This window comes from Pan troglodytes, chromosome 14 (genome assembly GCF_028858775.2).
Source record: "Pan troglodytes isolate AG18354 chromosome 14, NHGRI_mPanTro3-v2.0_pri, whole genome shotgun sequence".
In the NCBI taxonomy this organism is placed as follows: domain Eukaryota; kingdom Metazoa; phylum Chordata; class Mammalia; order Primates; family Hominidae; genus Pan; species Pan troglodytes.
This window is the reverse complement of record NC_072412.2, coordinates 43,867,088-43,884,530: the sequence shown is the minus strand read 5'-3', so window position 1 is coordinate 43,884,530 and position 17,443 is coordinate 43,867,088. Positions and strand designations below refer to the sequence as shown.

The window sequence follows — 17,443 nt, the reverse complement described above, 5'->3', positions numbered from 1 at the left end:
GCAGACAATCAGGGGTCACTAGGCATTTGAGGTGAGCCTCTAAAAATAAAGATGGAAACAAAAACAAATAGCAAAAGACAAATTGGAGAAACAGAAACCATGTAAGAAAAACTACTTAAAAATATAATTAAATTCTCAGAGAAAGCATCCATGAAACACGAACAAGATGCTGTTATGCTATTAAAAAAAATCAAGGGAATAAAAGAGGGCTTTTAGAAATTAAAAGCACTGCAGCTGAAATGGAAAACCAACAAGAGGTTTTGGAAGATAAAGTTATCTCAAAGTGGAACAAAAATAAAAACAGAAATGAGGGAAAAGAGAAAAGATAAGACTGCAAAAACAGAGGGAATGAAAATAAACACTCAGTCAGAAGATTTCACAGAATGAAACATCCAGAACAACCAGGGAAAATAACACCACATGAAGGTACCGAATCAAGAGCTTTCAGACCACTTAAAACCAAAAGAAGATCCTATGGGCTTCCAGAGAGGAAAACCAAGCTACTTACAAAGGACTGGAAATCTGAAGGTCTTTATGTTTCGCAACAGTTCTGAAATCTACACAGCAACGGATCGATGCCACCTAAAATTATGAGGCTATTGAAGTTATTTTTAGATTAGTATTCTATTTTCAGTCAAATATTAATCAAGTGAGAAGGGAGCACAAAAACATTTTCTGGATCTCAAAATGTTTAATTCCCAAGCACTTTTTCTTGATAATTGATAATTTTGGGATAATTGATCAAGAAAAAGGAAGACATGAGTTTTAGAAAACAGGAGGTCTAACACAAAAGGCCCCCTCAGGATCAGGGTGAGGCAGCTGTGTACCAGGCACAGTCTGATCTGTGTACCAGATTAAATTGGAGCCATCAGCATTTCTAGGAGAGATGACTTCCAGGCAAAAATCGCAGAACAGTTAATGCATCAGAATGTCTTGATTTAGACAGTTGAATGTCTTTAAATAATTCTTGACTAGATGGAAAGGTTGAAGTTGACTCAATGGCAAATACATATTTGCCATTACAAAGCTAAACCAACAGAGAAAACAATCATCATTAATTCCAGGGAAAACAGAATTGTACAGAAAAGTAATCAGAGAGTATTATTATAATAATGTAATCACTGGTTATTGATCTAACCAAGATTATACAACACACATGCACATGCAGATAGATTGATAGATAACTATATTGAGAGGATGTGTGTGTGTGTTGATGCTAGTGGAAATAGAGTTAAATTCTCATCTTCCACAGTGGAAAGTCAAAGTGTAATGATTTCATCTAAGAAATATTAAGAAGTGGCAGGGTGCTGTAATCCCAGCATTTTGACAGGCTGAGGTGGGAGGATTGCTTGAGCCCAGGAGTTCAAGACTAGCCTGGGCAAGCTGGTGAGACCCTGTCTCTACAAATAAAATAAACAAAAATAAAAGAAATTAGCCAGGCATGGTGATGCATGCCTGTAGTCCCAGCTATTTGGGAGGCTAAGGTGGGAGGGTCACTTGAGCCTGGTAGGTTGAGGCTGCAGTGAGCCGAGATGGCTCCACTGCCTTCCAGCCTAGACAACAGAGGGAGACTCTGTCTCAGAAAAAAAAAAAAAGAAAAATTAAGAAGTACTCTCAATTGATTTAACAAAAAGCCAGAAAAGTATCGGGTAAAAACAAGCATATAAATAAACTATTTAGGATTATGGAGGTAAATGCCAAGATAATGGTTAAAAAGATGTGAAAAATGGTTGCCTCTGACAAGGAGAAAAATGAGAGCAACTGGGTGGGACCACTGTTATTTTTCATAATAAACCTTGTAAAGTTATCTCACTCTTTCAATGTATGCAGCCATAACACAGAAAATAAAATAGATGTGACTCATATTACCAACCATTTTATCTTTGACATGCTAATCTACAAATATTGGAAGTTTATTTATTATCACTGCAAGCAATACATTGTTTTTGCACAGTGTGCCCGTGTCTTTTCTAACTTTCCTCAGTGACACTTGTTTTTGGAAGTGTTGGAAATTTAATTTGAAATTGTGTTATAGTAACTTCTCTTGAATCTCTCTGTTGACATCAGCTCATTTTCTCTATTTGATGTTTCAGGAAATAGCTCATCTCTGGTCTGGCCTTAAAGCTTTCCTTAACGAACAGCTTCAATCTTTAACATGTTTCTGGGTCTACTGGAGGCATTTGCATTCCTTTTGTTTTGGCATCTATATTCATGTTATTGTTTGGTGGTGAAATGACTCCTAAGTAAGTAGAATCAAAGGATGAACTTGAAGACTGCTGATTAAAAACATGGGCATGTATTAATAACAGAAGGTAAACTTCTAGGAGGTTATCCTAAGAGTAATCAGAGATGAAGTTAAAGATTTTCATTCAAAGATGTCCATCAAAGCCTTACTTATGACTTAATAAATAAAGGATTACAATACATCCAAATGACAGAACTGTATGTAGCTGCTAGACAACATATTAAAGAAAATATCAATTGGTATGGAAAATATTTATAATATGTTGCTAAGTAAAATAAATAGATCATGACCAAAAGACTTTATGTATAAACATGTAATTTTTGTAAAAAAAAAATCTATTTAAATATAAAAGAGACCTACATTAGAATGCCTGAAGTAGTCCTGGCAAGATCTTAAAGTGACCTTGAATCTGTTGTTTTTGTTTTCCAAGCTTTTCCCCATGAAGCATAAATGGATTTTGTAATTAGGAGAAAAGTGCTATTTTAAAAGCAAAAGCCAACAAGAAAATACACCCTGACTTATTTTTCTTGTCACTGAGAAGACTTGGCTTTGCTGGAATTAAGATTATTGGAGGAAAAAAGAGTAGAAATCCTTTCAGTCAATGCTATCTGGGTTTGGTTCTGGGTTTGGAAGGCTTAGCATATTTTGGGCCATTTCTGTTATTTGTTCTGGCCGTGTGAGTAGACATGTTTCTTATCATCCTCTGGATTCTTCAGATTACTGCCATTTTAAAGTAGTTTATAACAGCATGGCTACTCAAATCATTCAAAGGTATCAGATTTAATAGATTTGCTATTTGACTTAAATCAAAGGCTCTATAATTGGTGAGCAAGGTCACCTGCCAGTTCCTGGGCAATTAGAAGATCAGGCTTCCTGTATGTTTTTTCCCCTGTCTGCTTAGACAAGAGGCTTTTTGTTACCATATAAGTCTTTCATGCTACACTTGCAGCAGTAGTGACAAGGAATACTGAAATTTAGTAAAATGCTCACACCAGGCCACAGAGGGGAGGGTGTGGAAATGGTGTCTGTAACAGCAGTTGGCATGGTGCCAGGGAAAGACAGCTTGAGGTGACAACTAGCACTTGCAGAACTGCTTTTGTGATGCCCATGCCCCAGACTAGTTGGAGAATGTGCCAGGGTGTGGCAGGGAGAAGGAGGCCTGGACGCTTCCCCGCATCATTTACTGTGATCCTGCATTTGAAAGAGATAACTACGATAGGGAAGATGGCAGTTGAATTATAGGGTAAGACATCTGAGCCCTTAAAACAAAATTTCCCTTGAAATACGGGGCTATGTTTGTCCACACTGTGCTAAGCTTCCCTACAGACATATATGGAGTGTCTTTAAATCAGTGGAGAACAGGTTGGGTGTGGTGGCTCACACCTGTAATGCCAGCACTTTGGGAGGCCAAGGTGGGTGGATCACCTGAGGTCAGGAGTTCGAGACCAGCCTGGCCACCATGGTGAGACCCCCCCCCATCTCTACTAAAACTACAAAAACTAACTGGGTATGCTGGTGTGCGTCTGTAGTCCCAGCTACTCAGGAGGCTGAGGTGGGAGGATGGCTTGAGCCCGGGAGGCAGAGGTTGCAGTGAGCCGAGGTCACGCCACTGCACTCTAGCCTGGGTGACAGAGCTAGAACTTGTATCAAAACAAAACAAAACAAAACAACAACAAACAGTTGAGAACAGACTCCACCTTGTGGGACAGTGGCATTTCTGAAAGTTCAAAACAATTCCCCGAGCAACTTTACCTCACAATCTCATTGGAACGGCTGCATCTGTGGGGCCCTGGGAGAGACTCAGCAGCAGACAGGGTCTCCAGAGCACACGACAAGAGGAAGAATGCATGAAGGTCCACCGGCAGTCGAATCAGCCAAAGCACAAGACAAACACAAGTAAGTGCTTACATTGTGTAGCTCGCACGAGAGCATGTGCTTTCCCAGGGTGGAAATGAGGGAGAAATCTTAAGACTGGTGAACCACTCACAGTAGAATGAAAAGTAAACACTGAGTCCTTGAGAAATTTCTGAATATCCATGAGGAAGTATTCCTCACTGGATCCACCTGACTGCGTTAGCGTTCCCTATTAGTGTCCCTTTAGCACTTGCAGGACTCTGTTCCTTACTTTTTTCACTCTATATAAAACATGATCTGCATTTTCTTCTTCTTTTTCTTTTCACCCAGGCTGGAGGGCAGTGGTGTGATCTTGGCTGACTGTGGCCTCAACCTCCGGGCTCAAGTGATCCTCCCACCTCAGCCTCCTGAGTAGATGGGGCCTACAGGTGCGTGTCACCACATCTGGTGAATTTTTTTTTTTTTTACTTTTTGTAGAGATAGGGTCTCACTGTATTGCCCAGGCTGGTCTCAAACTCCTGCGCTCAAGCAGTCCTCCTGCTTTTTCCTCCCAAAGTGCTGGGATTAGAGTGGTGAGATACTATACCCGGCCTGATCTACATTTTCTGGGAATGTTTTATCCTCTGCTATCTCGATCCCAGGTCCTTGATCTTGTGCCTGAAGTCATGGATGGACATCATGAGATTCAAGAATTCCCAGAAATTTAGTGTCACATTGTGTAGGCATGTAAGCGATCCTCAGAGGAGCCCCTGACTCAAAAAATGTTGGAGCGCCACTAGTCTGTCTGGGTGCTATGCTTAGTCAAAAGAAAAATCTCATCTTTAATTTGCTTTGTACTAAGATTTAACATCCATTTGTTGAGAGCTTACCAGGTACCATGCCTGGTGCTCTAATATATATTCTTTTATATTTAAAAGAATTTTAATCTTTTTAATCTCCACCCAACCTAGATAGAGTTCATAATGTCACCTCCATTTTACTTCAGAGGCACCGTATTCACAATGGTGAAGTGACTTACTCAGGATGTCACCACTAATAAATGTCAGAGCTGTGTTGAGATTGGGCCTCTCTCTCCCCTGGATGCAAGGCCTGGACTTCCCCAAAACTTGGTACAAAGGGCAGGCATGGCCCAGGACTGTCAACATAGTCAGTGAAAAAAATCCACTGATTGACTGGCAGCATGTGAAGGGGGTCATTGAAATATGGGTTATGGAAACCTATAAAAGGAGTCAATCTCTGTGGGCTTCCTGAAAACCTCAAACCCTGAAGGGCCAATCCTGCTGTCTCTCATATTCAAAGGATCCGTAATTGACCTGCAACTTAAAAAGACAGCTTGTCATATTATTCAGCCTTAAAAAAAGAAGGAAATTCTGACACATGCTACAACATGGATGAACCCTGAGGACATTGCACTAAGTGAAATAACCCGGTCACCGAAGGATAAATACCATGTGATTCCACCTATCTGAGGTACTTGGAGTAGTCAGACTCATAGAGACAGAAAGAAGAATGGTGGTCACCAGGATCTGGGGACAGAGGGAGCTGGGGAGATACTGTTTAATGCATGCAGAGTTTCAGTTTTGCAAAATGAAGAATTCTGGAGATTGGTTGCACAACAATGGGTGTGTACTAAATGCTACCAAACTGTGCTCATGAAAATAGTTAAGATGGTAAGTTTGATATGTATTTTGCCACACAAAAAAATGAATATTTACAAAGACAGCTCATATGTTCACTTGCAGTAAAGTTCTATAGGCCCATCGTTCTGTTCTTGTTGATCATTCTCCCCTCCCCAAGTAGAAGAGTGGAAACCCAGACTGCCTGAGCAGAATGGATGTGACTGTGAGGCACACCCACAAAGAGTGACCCTGGTTCATACACAAGTGCCTGGGTGTCTGCTAACAGGCTTGAGGCTCTGCCCCAGAAATTAGCTTCCCAGTTGTCCTTTTCTTTAAGCCTGCAGTCTGTCTGAGCAGAATGAGCATAATAAATAAATAATTCTTCATAATAAATTCATCCATTAAATTTGGTTATCCCCCCACCCCCCGCCATTTTCTTCTCCTTAACAATGTACAAAGCCGTGGCAGTGGCTTCCCCCCCGCCGACATGTGGGATGATCAGGCTCTGAAGAGCATCTACCAAGAAGACTGCCAGGTCCTTGCCCTTCCAACACCAATAACGCTGGCTCCTGGAACCTGGGAAGTCTCTCCAGAAGTCATCCTACCCACTGGCAGGCCAGGGCCCCTGGGAAATCTCCATTCGGAGAGGAGCAAGGTCATGAAAATTAATTGCTGATTCTCCGAATTTAAAGCCCGAGGTTACAAGAGCCCCGAGTGCAGGGCCACTCTGAATGAATTCACGGCTGCACTCAGGCAGCCTGGGAGCTTGGACACATGGCAGTGGTGAACTGGTGCTACTCCAACCCAAACAGATTTGTAACAGTGGCCCAGGCATCCAGGACTGCCAGAGCAGCATTTGTGTCCGACAAATGAGGCCTCACTCGGGACAAAGGGGGCTCTTAGTACTCATTCTGCTTTGGCTGTTTCATACCCAGCAAGAGCCAGGGGACATCTTTTGTCAGGACAGGGAAAACAAAAACGATTCATTTCATCATGCACCATCACCACGTTCTTTGTGGTCAACCAATGCAGGGAGGCCTTGCAGCCAGCGATCCTTACGGCCACTGCTTACTGAGGGCCTACTAAGGCCCAGGGACTATTCTAGGTACTGGGCATGTGTTGCCTGATTTAATCCTCCCAACAAAGCTATGCTGTAGGGATTATCCCCCTGTAGTCATGTGGAAATTGAGACGCAAAGAGGTGAAGGTCACGCAGCTAGTGAACAGTGGCAGAGCCAGAATTGCTACCCAGGCCCGATTCACTCTCAGCTGACTGCTTTTCCTAATGTATACCTGCTACAGATGGCAGACAGGCCAAATGTGGACCTGTCCTCTGACCCTCCATCTCCAGGGAGGCCTAGAATGCCCCTGACTTTCAGCAAATACTTATGTCAAACGCAAACAGAAACAAAAAGATATGAGGGGATTGAGATTCAAATATATTTTCTTCTAAAAGCCACAGAAAATGCCCCTATAAAAAAAGAATGTTGAAAAAAATCAAGATAAAAAGAAATGAAGATCCCTGGGCATGGTGGCACATGCCTATAGTCCCAGCTACTCAGAAGTTTGAGGTAGGGGGATTGCTTGAGCCCAGGAGTTTGAGGCTGTAGTTAGCTATGATTGTGCCACTGCACCCCAGCGTGGGCTACAGAGTGAGACCCTGTCTCTACAAAATAGATTAATAAATAAAATTAGCCAGGCATGGTGGCATACCCATAGTCACAGCTACTTGGGAGGCTCAAATGGGAGGATCACCCAAGCCCAGGAGTTTGAGTCTGCAGAGAGCTATGATGGCACCACTGCACTTCAGCCTGGGCAACAGAGCAAGACCTTGTCTAAAAAATAATAATAAAATGAAGGAAAAAAAAAAAAAGAAATCGAGATCAACTTTTCTATCAGTAATTAAGCTATTGGTCTCTTATCTCTCCCTTATGAGGGTCAGAAGTTCCAGCTAACACATGTTCCTACCTGGTTATATTGCTGATCATTTCCAATCCCTGACCTTGGACTTCATGTGTGCTAACGTCCAATCACCTTTCACTGTCCAGATGCCCTGAATCAGCATGTGTGGCCTTAGGTAGAGAAGGGCCCCCAAGTAGCTGGCCTCTCTCCTTTATCATTTCACTATGGGTCCAGAAAATGAGACAATCTTCCATCCCAGTGGGTCAGCATGTTAAAATGCCTAATGAGAAGCTCTCTGGCATGGTGAGCGTGAATCCAGAATTCCCCTTCCCAAGCCCATTTTATTCTCTGTTGTGTCCATTTATGCTGGGTGGGGTGTACTGCTCCTGTATCAGTCTGCTGACTTCCACGCACTGATGTCTCCCATCTCAGCAACCACTGGTGTCACATTTTCCACTGACATTTTAGGAAGAATCCAAACACTGGTTTGGGGCATCAGGTTTTGGGATGTTCCAGGTGTCAAATTCCTACTTTTGTCTAAGAGGTGATGGGTGACTATCCTATCAGTTCTCAGTTGCAGGGGACAATTTCAGAGCAATATCAATAACCAAAGCCTGAAGGGTCAAAAGTTTGAGAAAGGAATGGAGGGAAAGAAGGAGCTAGGAAGAGAGAGAAGGGGGAGCAGAATCACCTCAGAGCTAAAGGAAAATTAATAGCCCATCCATCAATCCATTCTTCCCCCAAAATACTTAGTGAGTACCTACTTGTGATGGTTAATATTGAGTGTCAATTTGATTGGATTGAAGGATGCAAAGTAGTGTTCCTGGGTGTGTCTGTGAGGGTGTTGGGTGTGTCTGTGAGGGTGTTGCCAAAGGAGATTAACATTTTTTTTTTCTTCTGCGACAGAGTCTTGCTCTGTCGCCCAGGCTGGAGTGCAGTGGTGCGACCTTGGCTCACTGGTTTGGGGCATGTTCCTGGGTGTGTCTGTGAGGAGCAAGAAAGCCAGTTCAAGTCCCAAAACCTCAAAAGTAGGGAAGCCGACAGGGCAGCCTTAAGTCTGTGGCTGAAGGCCTGAGAGCCCCTGGCAAATCACTGATATAAGTCCAAAAGCTGAAGAACTTGGAATCTGATGCTGGAATCTGATCTTGGCCCATCCTTGAAGAATCTGGGGGGTAATAAATACCCTGAACATTGATGAACCCAAAGGGAAGCCAGAAGGTAAGAGTCCAAAGATGCAGCTCTTAGAGATTAAGAACTGAGGCATGGAGCAGGGTGGAGAAAAATGGAGAATGGAATGGATCAGGAGGAAGGGGAGGCTATGGTTTGAATGTGTCTTCCAAAATTTGTGTATTGAAAACTTAATCCTCAGTGCAACAATGTTGAGAGGTAGCACATTTAAGATGATTAGGTCATGAGAGCTCAGTCCTTGTGAATGGATTAATGCTGTCATCTTCAGAGTGGGCTTGTTGTTTCAAGAGTGGTTTTGTTATAAAAGCAAGTTCGGCCCTCTCTTGCTCTTTCTGTCACTCCTGCTCTTTCCTTTCCACATTTCACGATGAGATAAGGCAGCAAAAAGGCCCTTGCCAGACGCAGGCACCTCAACCTTGGACCTCCCAACCTCCAGAACTGTAAGAAGCAAATCTCTGTTTTTTTTAATTTTTATTTATTATTTATTTTTTTGAGGCGGAGTCTCACTCTGTCACCCAGGCTGGAGGGCGATGGCATGATCTTGGCTCACTGCAACCTCCGCCTCCCAGGTTCAAGTGATTCTCCTGCCTCAGCCTCCCGAGTAGCTGGGACTACAGGCGCACGCCACTATGACCAGGTAATTTTTGAAATTTTTATTAGAGACGGGATTTTGCCATGTTGGCCACGCTGTCACGAACTCTTGACCTCAGGTGATCTACCTGCCTCAGCCTCCCAAAGTGCTGGGATTACAGGCGTGAGCCACCTGCCTGGCCAAATCTGTTGTTTTTTTTTTTTTTTTAAATTACTTAGTCTCGGGTACTCTGTTATAGCTGCACAAAATGGACTAAGAAGGATTTGCAAACATCCAGCATATGTGGCAAACAAGATAGAATTTGTTCAGGGTCAAGAGATACACACAGGAAACTGGGTCCAAGCCCATCGATATATTAAGTCAAGGAACATTTTGGTTTTTACCAACAAAGTAGGTGAGGAGGTCTTCTAGTAGAACTTCTCTGAAGTTCTCCCGGAATAGGTAGGATCAATGACTGAACCTCTAGTGACCTAAGGACACCCGGTTCATTTGACCCTCCCTGTGTGGGGGCCCTCCCAAGGGCTGGGCCTGACAGCATCTACTTCTGCCTTTTGACCTTGGCTCTGGCTGGTCTGCATCAGTGGCCTTCCCTGAACTGAAGTTCGCAATAATCACCATCCCCTCAACAGGGTAAGAAAGACAATAGAGGGAAATTCTTTTCATGAATAAGAAAGCAACTACTTGCAAACTCTCATGGGGATTTACTATAAACAATGGAAAGCTAATTTCAAAAACACACTTATTTATTCATTAAAGCAGATCCCTCAAGGATTCTCCCCCAGGCAGCACTTTGTTGGCCTACTTTATATTTCATGTACACTTGGGAGTAATAAAATTGCAACTTTAAAGACATCCTGTAACTCTGTTTTTTTCCTTTTTTTTCTTTTATGACAGTCTTTGCAATCAGTCTAATTAGCTGAGAGATCCTTGGATATCTCTGTAAGATGGGAAACTGTAAGTCTGGGGACCACAGGCTAGGAGTTGAGCCTTATTAAGGAACACTCTGCCTCTCAATTTCTTCCTGCAATGGTAAGTGTCCCCTTTGGGAAGTGTAGAGAGGGTGAGAAAGGTTAGAGGACAAGAACATTTGCAAGGTTGAATCATCTGCTACTTAATGGAAGGTGAAACAGGATGAAATACCGGAAAGAGCATTGGCTTTGGAGCTAGACATGGGTTTGACTCTCACTTCCATCATTTATGCTGGGCAATTATTGAACATCTCTTTGTCTCCATTTGGCTTATCTCTAAAAGGGGGAGAGTAATGAGTATGTCCTAGGACTGTCTGAGGACTAAATGGGATGAGGAATGTCTAATATAGAGTCTGATGTCCTCAAAAATGATCAGTTCATTTTCCTTCCCAAAAGTCAGGGGCTCAGCGTCCTGGGAAAGCAAGAGCAATATGGAGAGGCCTCTGGTTTGGAAAGATGACTAGCACTTGTGTTAGTTTCCTGGGGCTTCTGTAACAAAGTGTCACACACTGAGTGGCTTAAAAAGGGAAATTTATTGTCTCAGGTTCTGGAAACTAGAAGTTGGAAATTAAGGTTTCAGCAGGGTTGGTTTCTTGTGAGGCCTGTTGGGGGGAATGGGCCCCATACCTCTCCCCACTTCCGTGGGCTCAACTGTTCCTTGGTTTGTAGATGGCGTTCTCTCTGTGTCTTTTCATGGTCTTCCCACTGTGCATGCAGGTTTCTGTTGTCTAAATTTCATTTTTTATGAGAACACCAGTCATAGTGGATTAAGTTCCACTCTAATGACCTCATCTTAACCTGCTCATCTGCAGAGATCCTATTTCTAAACAAGGTCATGTCACAGGTACTGGAGATTAGGACTTCAGCGTCTTTTGGGGGAACCCACTTCAATCTATAACTGGAGTCAACAGCCTTTCTCCTACTAGGGAAGGAAAAACCACATGTTTCTTCCTGCACATTTATGTGACTCATTTTAAACAACTTCCCTGGTCTGGGGCCCTCTTGGCCAGAACCCAGCATTGCATTCTGGTCAGGAGGATACAATTATGAATATAAGGGGTAGAGCAGGTTGTGATAGGTTATATTAGGCAAAGGAAGCAACATGTGTGCTTCCCAGTAGGTGGTAGGAGAAACGCTATGTTGCTGTGGCCAAGAAAATTATGTGGAGGTGTCCTCATGTACAAATTAAGTATTTTAACGGTACCCACCTTATAGGGTTATTGGAGAACTAAAGAAGTTATGAAAAGTGCTTAGTCTAATGCCCAACCCAGGGTCAATATTTAACAATGTTACGTAATTATTTTCTTGCAAATAGCTTATTAATGGCTAGTCAGTAAATATGTACAATAATAATTATAGCAGATATGATTAGCAATTTTATAAGCAAGGCATTGTATACTTGCTCCATAGTATCTAATTAAATCTCTACAACCACTGCAGTGAAGTAGACATGATTATTTCTCTTTTATAGCTGTGGAAACTGAGGCTTAGAAAGACCGAGTGATTTGTATCTGGAGCTCCCCTTGTCATTGATGTAGAGATTTAAATTCAGAACTCATTTGCTCTATGTTGGGTCACTGTGTAACACTGCCTCTTTCCATTGCAAGATAATTTAAATTCCAACTTGATATTACAGAAAAGAGATTTGCACCAGACTCTCCAACTGGATGCAAATGATTATCGATGCTGAGATATTAATCCTTTCGATCCTTGGAGGGACTTGGTGTTGGGAGCAGCCAGAACCCTGGGGCTCACTTCCCATGTGTATCCTCATGAGAAAAATTGAGAATCCCCATTCCAATCACTGGGAGGAGGTCATCAGGGGCTGAAGTGGTCAAGGGAAGCTGCAGAGAGGACTTGAGTTGGAGTTTGTAGGTTGTGCGTGAGATTTGGGTGACTGGAGAGGTGTCAGTGGCAGACAAGGCCATAGCAATGGCGTCCAGGTGGAGCTCACATAACATGCCTGGGTAATTAAACTGCTTGGAGTACCAGAGAGATGCCTATGAAGAGATTAAGAGGGAAATGAGGTGGCTGGGCATAATCAGGGTTTGATCAGAGAAGCGGAACCATTAAGAGTGGTTTATTCCACAGGTTAGCTCTGATGCAGTCATGGGTGCTGGTGGAGGAATCTATGCAGGGCTGTTGCTTCTTGAATCTGATGTTGGGCCTGCTGTCTCCATAGGTCAGATGTCGGCTGTCGGGAAGAAAGGCTGGATAGGAAATAGGAAAAAGCAGGGCAAACAAGGAGCTTCAAGGACTGAGACCCTTAAGAACCACTTGACTCTGTCTCTCACCACCTCCAGCCTTGATGACACGGTGACATACGGAAGAACTGATGCCCTTTGCTTTGAGCTGCACAAAAACCTGGCGCTGGACTTGGAGAAGCTGAAAGACAGGACCCGGCAGGAGCCTGAGGAGCTGCAGGCTGCTAGCCTGTAGACCACCGTGCTGTGTTAGCCGCTGCAGCTGGGACCATTCTGACACTCAGAGCCTGGAAATGGCTGCTCCCTCCTGCCTGCTATCCAAGTATCCTGTGGATACTTGGCTTTTCTCTTGTGGGCAACACTAACCTGAAACTCTTTGGGGAAGGGAATTGAGGAAATGTAGTTCCAAGATTAGCCAATTTAACTCAGCATAAACCCATCACAGGGTTTGACTACAGAGTTATAACTTTATTCTGTAGGCAATGAAAACAGAAGTTTTTGAAAAAGACATCAATTTGATGAAATTGATATTTTGGGGAAGATTAATCTTCTGCTGAGTAAAATATAACAGGTTGGAGGAAGATGAAAATGGAGAGAGTAGAGTGTAATTAAAAGTTTGTTGGAGGCCGGGCACGGTGGCTCACGCCTGTAATCCCAGCACTTTGGGAGGCCGAGGTGGGCGGATCACCTGAGGTCAGGAGCTTGAGATCATCCCGGCCAACATAGTGAAACCCTGTCTCTAATAAAAATGTGAAAAATTAGCTGGGCATGGTGGCGCACACCTGTAATCTCAGCGACTCGGGAGGCTGAGGCAGGAGAATCCCTTGAACCCAGGAGGCAGAGGTTGCAGTGAGCCAAGATGGTGTGATTGCACTCCAGCCCAGGGGACAATGTGAGACTCTATCTCAAAAAAAAAAAAAAAAAAAAAGTTTGTTGTAGTAGTCCAGGTGTCCGGGTGTTGTTACCAGGGCACCCATGATGAAATAACTGGGAGAGTCCTTTTTTCTGACTGGTTTTCTTCAGTCCCTTTATCTACAGGCACAACTGCTGAAGAAACCAGATGGCCTGGGATGGCACCAGAGCTTTTTTACCCTTGACCAGATACTAGAAGGAATTAAGACCCCACAAGTGGGCACGAACTGGAACTGGCGACCCCTAGTTGCCTTCAGATCATTAACACATCATTATAATGCTAAAATTCCCTGCCATTTTGTGAACATGGGTTGCATGAAGACGTAAGTTTATGAATTGCCTCTGCACACCTAGAGTCCCACCCTGTACGGGCTAACATTCCTCCCTACATGCATCCCCCCACAAACACACCCTGCCTCCCCCAGTCCTTAGAAACCCTATGCCTGGCCGGGCGCAGTGGCTCACGCCTGTAATCCCAGCACTTTGGGAGGCTGAGGCGGGCGGATCACTAGGTCAGGAGATCGAGACCATTCTGGCTAACACGGTGAAACCCTGTCTTTACTAAAAATCCAAAAAAAAAATTAGCCGGCGTGGTGGCGGGCTCCTGTAGTCCCAGCTATGCGGGAGGCTGAGGCAGGAGAATGGCGTGAACCCGGGAGGCGGAGTTGGCAGTGAGCCGAGATCGTGCCACTGCACTCCAGCCTGGGCGACAGAGCGAGACTCCGTCTCAAAAAAAAAAAGAAAAAAAAAGAAAGAAAGACAGAAAAAAGAAACCCCATGCCTTCTACTGTTCGGGGAGAAGGTGCGTTTAGAGTGAGAGTTCGCGTTCTCCCTTCTCTGCTAGTGAATAAAATCCGACTGCTTTTTACAATTGATGTTCTTTCTTTGCTACCAATACAAAGTAGGGAAAAAAACTCAGTTTACCAGTGACAATAGGAGACTATAAAGATCTGAACAGGAAAACATGGAAATTAGGTGTCAGATTTTAGAAACATTCTAAAGGAAGAATTGATAGAACTTGCTAAGCGGCTGAATGGGAGAGTGAGGGCAATGATAGAATCCAAAATGCGGCCGGGCGCGGTGGCTCAGGCCTGTAATCCCAGCACTCTGGGAGGCCGAGGCAGGCGGATCATCTGAGGTCAGGAGTTTGAGACCAGCCTGGCCAACATGGTAGAAACCGCGTCTCTACTTACAAAATGCAAAAATTAGTTGGGTGCGGTGGCAGGCACCTATAATCCCGGCTACTGGGAGGCTGAGGCTGGAGAAATCGCTTGAACCCGGGAGATGGAGGTTGCAGTGAGCCGAGATTGCACCACTGCACTCCAGCCTGGGTGACAGAGCGAGACTCCATCTCAAAAAAAAAAAAAAAAAGCTTCTGAGATTTTTGAAATTTATTTCACAAGGGTTGTTCTTTTGTATGTACCACACCAGGTGCATAACCAATGTACACTAAGTACTTTTCAGGAGGCTAATTGATGAGGGGACTCTTTCTAGCCCAGATGATGAGAAATGTGGCCCTTGAAAGGAAATTACTTGATTAAAAGCCATTCTATTCTAATAGACTAGCCATTCTACTCTATTGAAACGCAATACAGTGTTCAGAGAATTTTAAGTTTGTAACAGCTGAACAGTTTAAAATTGCAGCGCAGCGAAGCAGATGACTGTCTTGGAGTATTGATAAAGGAGGAGGAGGAAATTTCGTTGAGTTGTTAGTGAACTTAAAAACAAAAAAAGAAAAAAAAAGGGTTGTTAGTGAACTTGTTTCTGAGGACTCTTGTCTGTAGAAGGTGGTTGAGTCTAGACGTCTCCTGCAGAAAGATGGCCTTTCCTCCAGGTTTTATGCTTTAAAGGTAAAGGAAGGAAGAAACATTTATGGAAACTGTTCTTTTCTTAATTTTAGATCACAATTATTAATCTTTGTTTCTTAGATTCTTTTGAGTTTCAGGAAAGTTGTAAAGTTTCTCAAGTGTTTTGCAAATTTGTTGGTGTTTTGTGAAGTGTTAAACAAAATTTATAGGAGACCATTGATTTGGACTTAGCTCCTGCATTGCACCCCAACAGACCAAACCAAAATGGAGTCACTGATGCTAAATTTCCACTTCACCAAGCTGAAAGTAAATTGTTTTAAGTGACCTTCTGAGAAATCAGGTGTGAGAGAGAATAGCCAAATCTCCAAACAGGCCAGTTTTGGCCAGATGATAAGGAAGTCTTTTCCGCTTTAATACTTCCAGGGAAAGTAACCTGATGTTAACCAATTCATTTCTTGTATTATGCTGTTTCCTTGTTCCTGCTCAGCTGCTTTATAAAAGCTAGTTAATCTGCCATGCTTGGCATAGCACCTCTTTATTTTTAGACGAGATGCTGCCTGATTCATGAATCGCAAGTAAAAGTCAATTAGATTATTTAACTAAATTTGTTGAAATGTCTTTTGAGAAGACATGAATTTTTTTGGCGGGGAGGGTGCAGGAGGGATGTAGCTTTTATTAGATTTTTAAAGGCATCTTGTTTTCAAACAGGTGAAGAATCCTTCTCATAGAGTGAGACCACTGAGTGTGGCTACTCACTCAACCCTTACTCAGCTTCATTTCACTTCCAAGTTTTGATCCAGGAACTGGGACCTGTGAGCATAGAGCGAGAGAAAGCCCAGAAAGTACAGGAATTAATGGAAACAAACTCCAGACAGAGCAAGGGGCCAGCTTCTGACAGCTTCCTCCTTTTTCTGTCCTGCTAAGTGAACATAGTATGCCAAGGAGAAGTGGAGAGGCTGAAAGGCCTGTTTATTTCACAAGGGTTGTTCTTTTGTATGTACCACACCAGGTGCATAACCAATGTAGACTAAGTACTTTTCAGGAGGCTAATTGATGAAGGGACTCTTTCCAAAGTTTCTGCTTGGGTCTCAAACACTAAGTTATCCAAAAGCTAAGCCAACTGCCCTTTCTCAGATGTTGCTTCCTGCTTCTGATTATAATCCCCTGTGCCAAGCTTACTAATTGGCGTGTTTGCCTTGAGTTCATTTTATTCTAAGCACTGACCACATGAACAGCAGATCAGTTCTAACAGGACTGCAGTGCATAATTGCTACTTTTTGGCTTCCCAGCATCTGAATCCACTTCCTGGTTGTGGAGAATCCTCCATTCTTATAAGTGGGAAACAGGCCTCTACCTTCCACTAAATAAGCCAGAATGGAAAGATGATGTTTCCTCTCCCATCCCTCTGGCATCAGGATAAAGGCACAAGACCTGTCTGGGCCAATCAGACACTCCCACCAGGTACTTTGACCCTTGAGGGACACAGAGGCAGACAAATGATCAGATTTGATTCACAGCTGTGGCATGGATTTAGCAATGGCAGCTGTGTGGCTTTAGTGTCCAGTGGTGGGGCCGTGTGTAAGTTGGTGGTGGTAGAGCTCTGGCAAGCTAGTTTCTACTGGCTAGCTTCCCTGGATACCTGCTACTTTAAAATCATGTTTCGCCAGCCCTTCTATCCATGTTGCCAGCAACCTGATATCCTTCCAACAGATACCTTTTTGCATAAATCAACCTGATTTGGTTTCTGTTGCTTGCAAACCCTGAACAATATAGGAAAAGAAAAAAGATAGTCTCTCAAGCCCTTTGAATAATCTTTACCATGAAGCATGGGTAGAAATGGAGGTGCCAGCCCTTGAAATGACTCCTGTAATGGTTAATTTTATGCGTCAATGACTGGGCCACAGAATGCCCAAATATTTGGTCTAATATTATTCCGGGTGTTTCTGTGAGGGTGTTTCTTGATATGACTAATGTTTAAAGTAGATTGTCCTCTGTCTTAGTATGGCCAAGCTGTTATAGCAAAGCACCATAGACTGGGTGGCTTATAAACAGCAGAAACTGGTTAGGCATGGTGGCTCACTCCTGTAATCCCAGCACTTTGGGAGGCCGAGGCGGGTGGATCACCTGAGGTCAGGAGTTCAAGACCAGCCTG

The 17,443-nt window shown here is 43.4% G+C and overlaps 1 long non-coding RNA gene across 1 annotated transcript; it reads left to right on the top strand.

Moving 5' to 3' along the window:
* Positions 1 to 3,919: 3,919 nt before the first annotated feature.
* LOC104004375 (uncharacterized) lies at positions 3,920 to 14,053 on the top strand. Its single transcript, XR_677324.4, has 3 exons — positions 3,920 to 4,141; positions 8,526 to 8,837; positions 12,550 to 14,053. It is a non-coding gene; the product is annotated as an uncharacterized LOC104004375 (long non-coding RNA).
* The last annotated feature ends 3,390 nt before the right edge of the window (positions 14,054 to 17,443 follow it).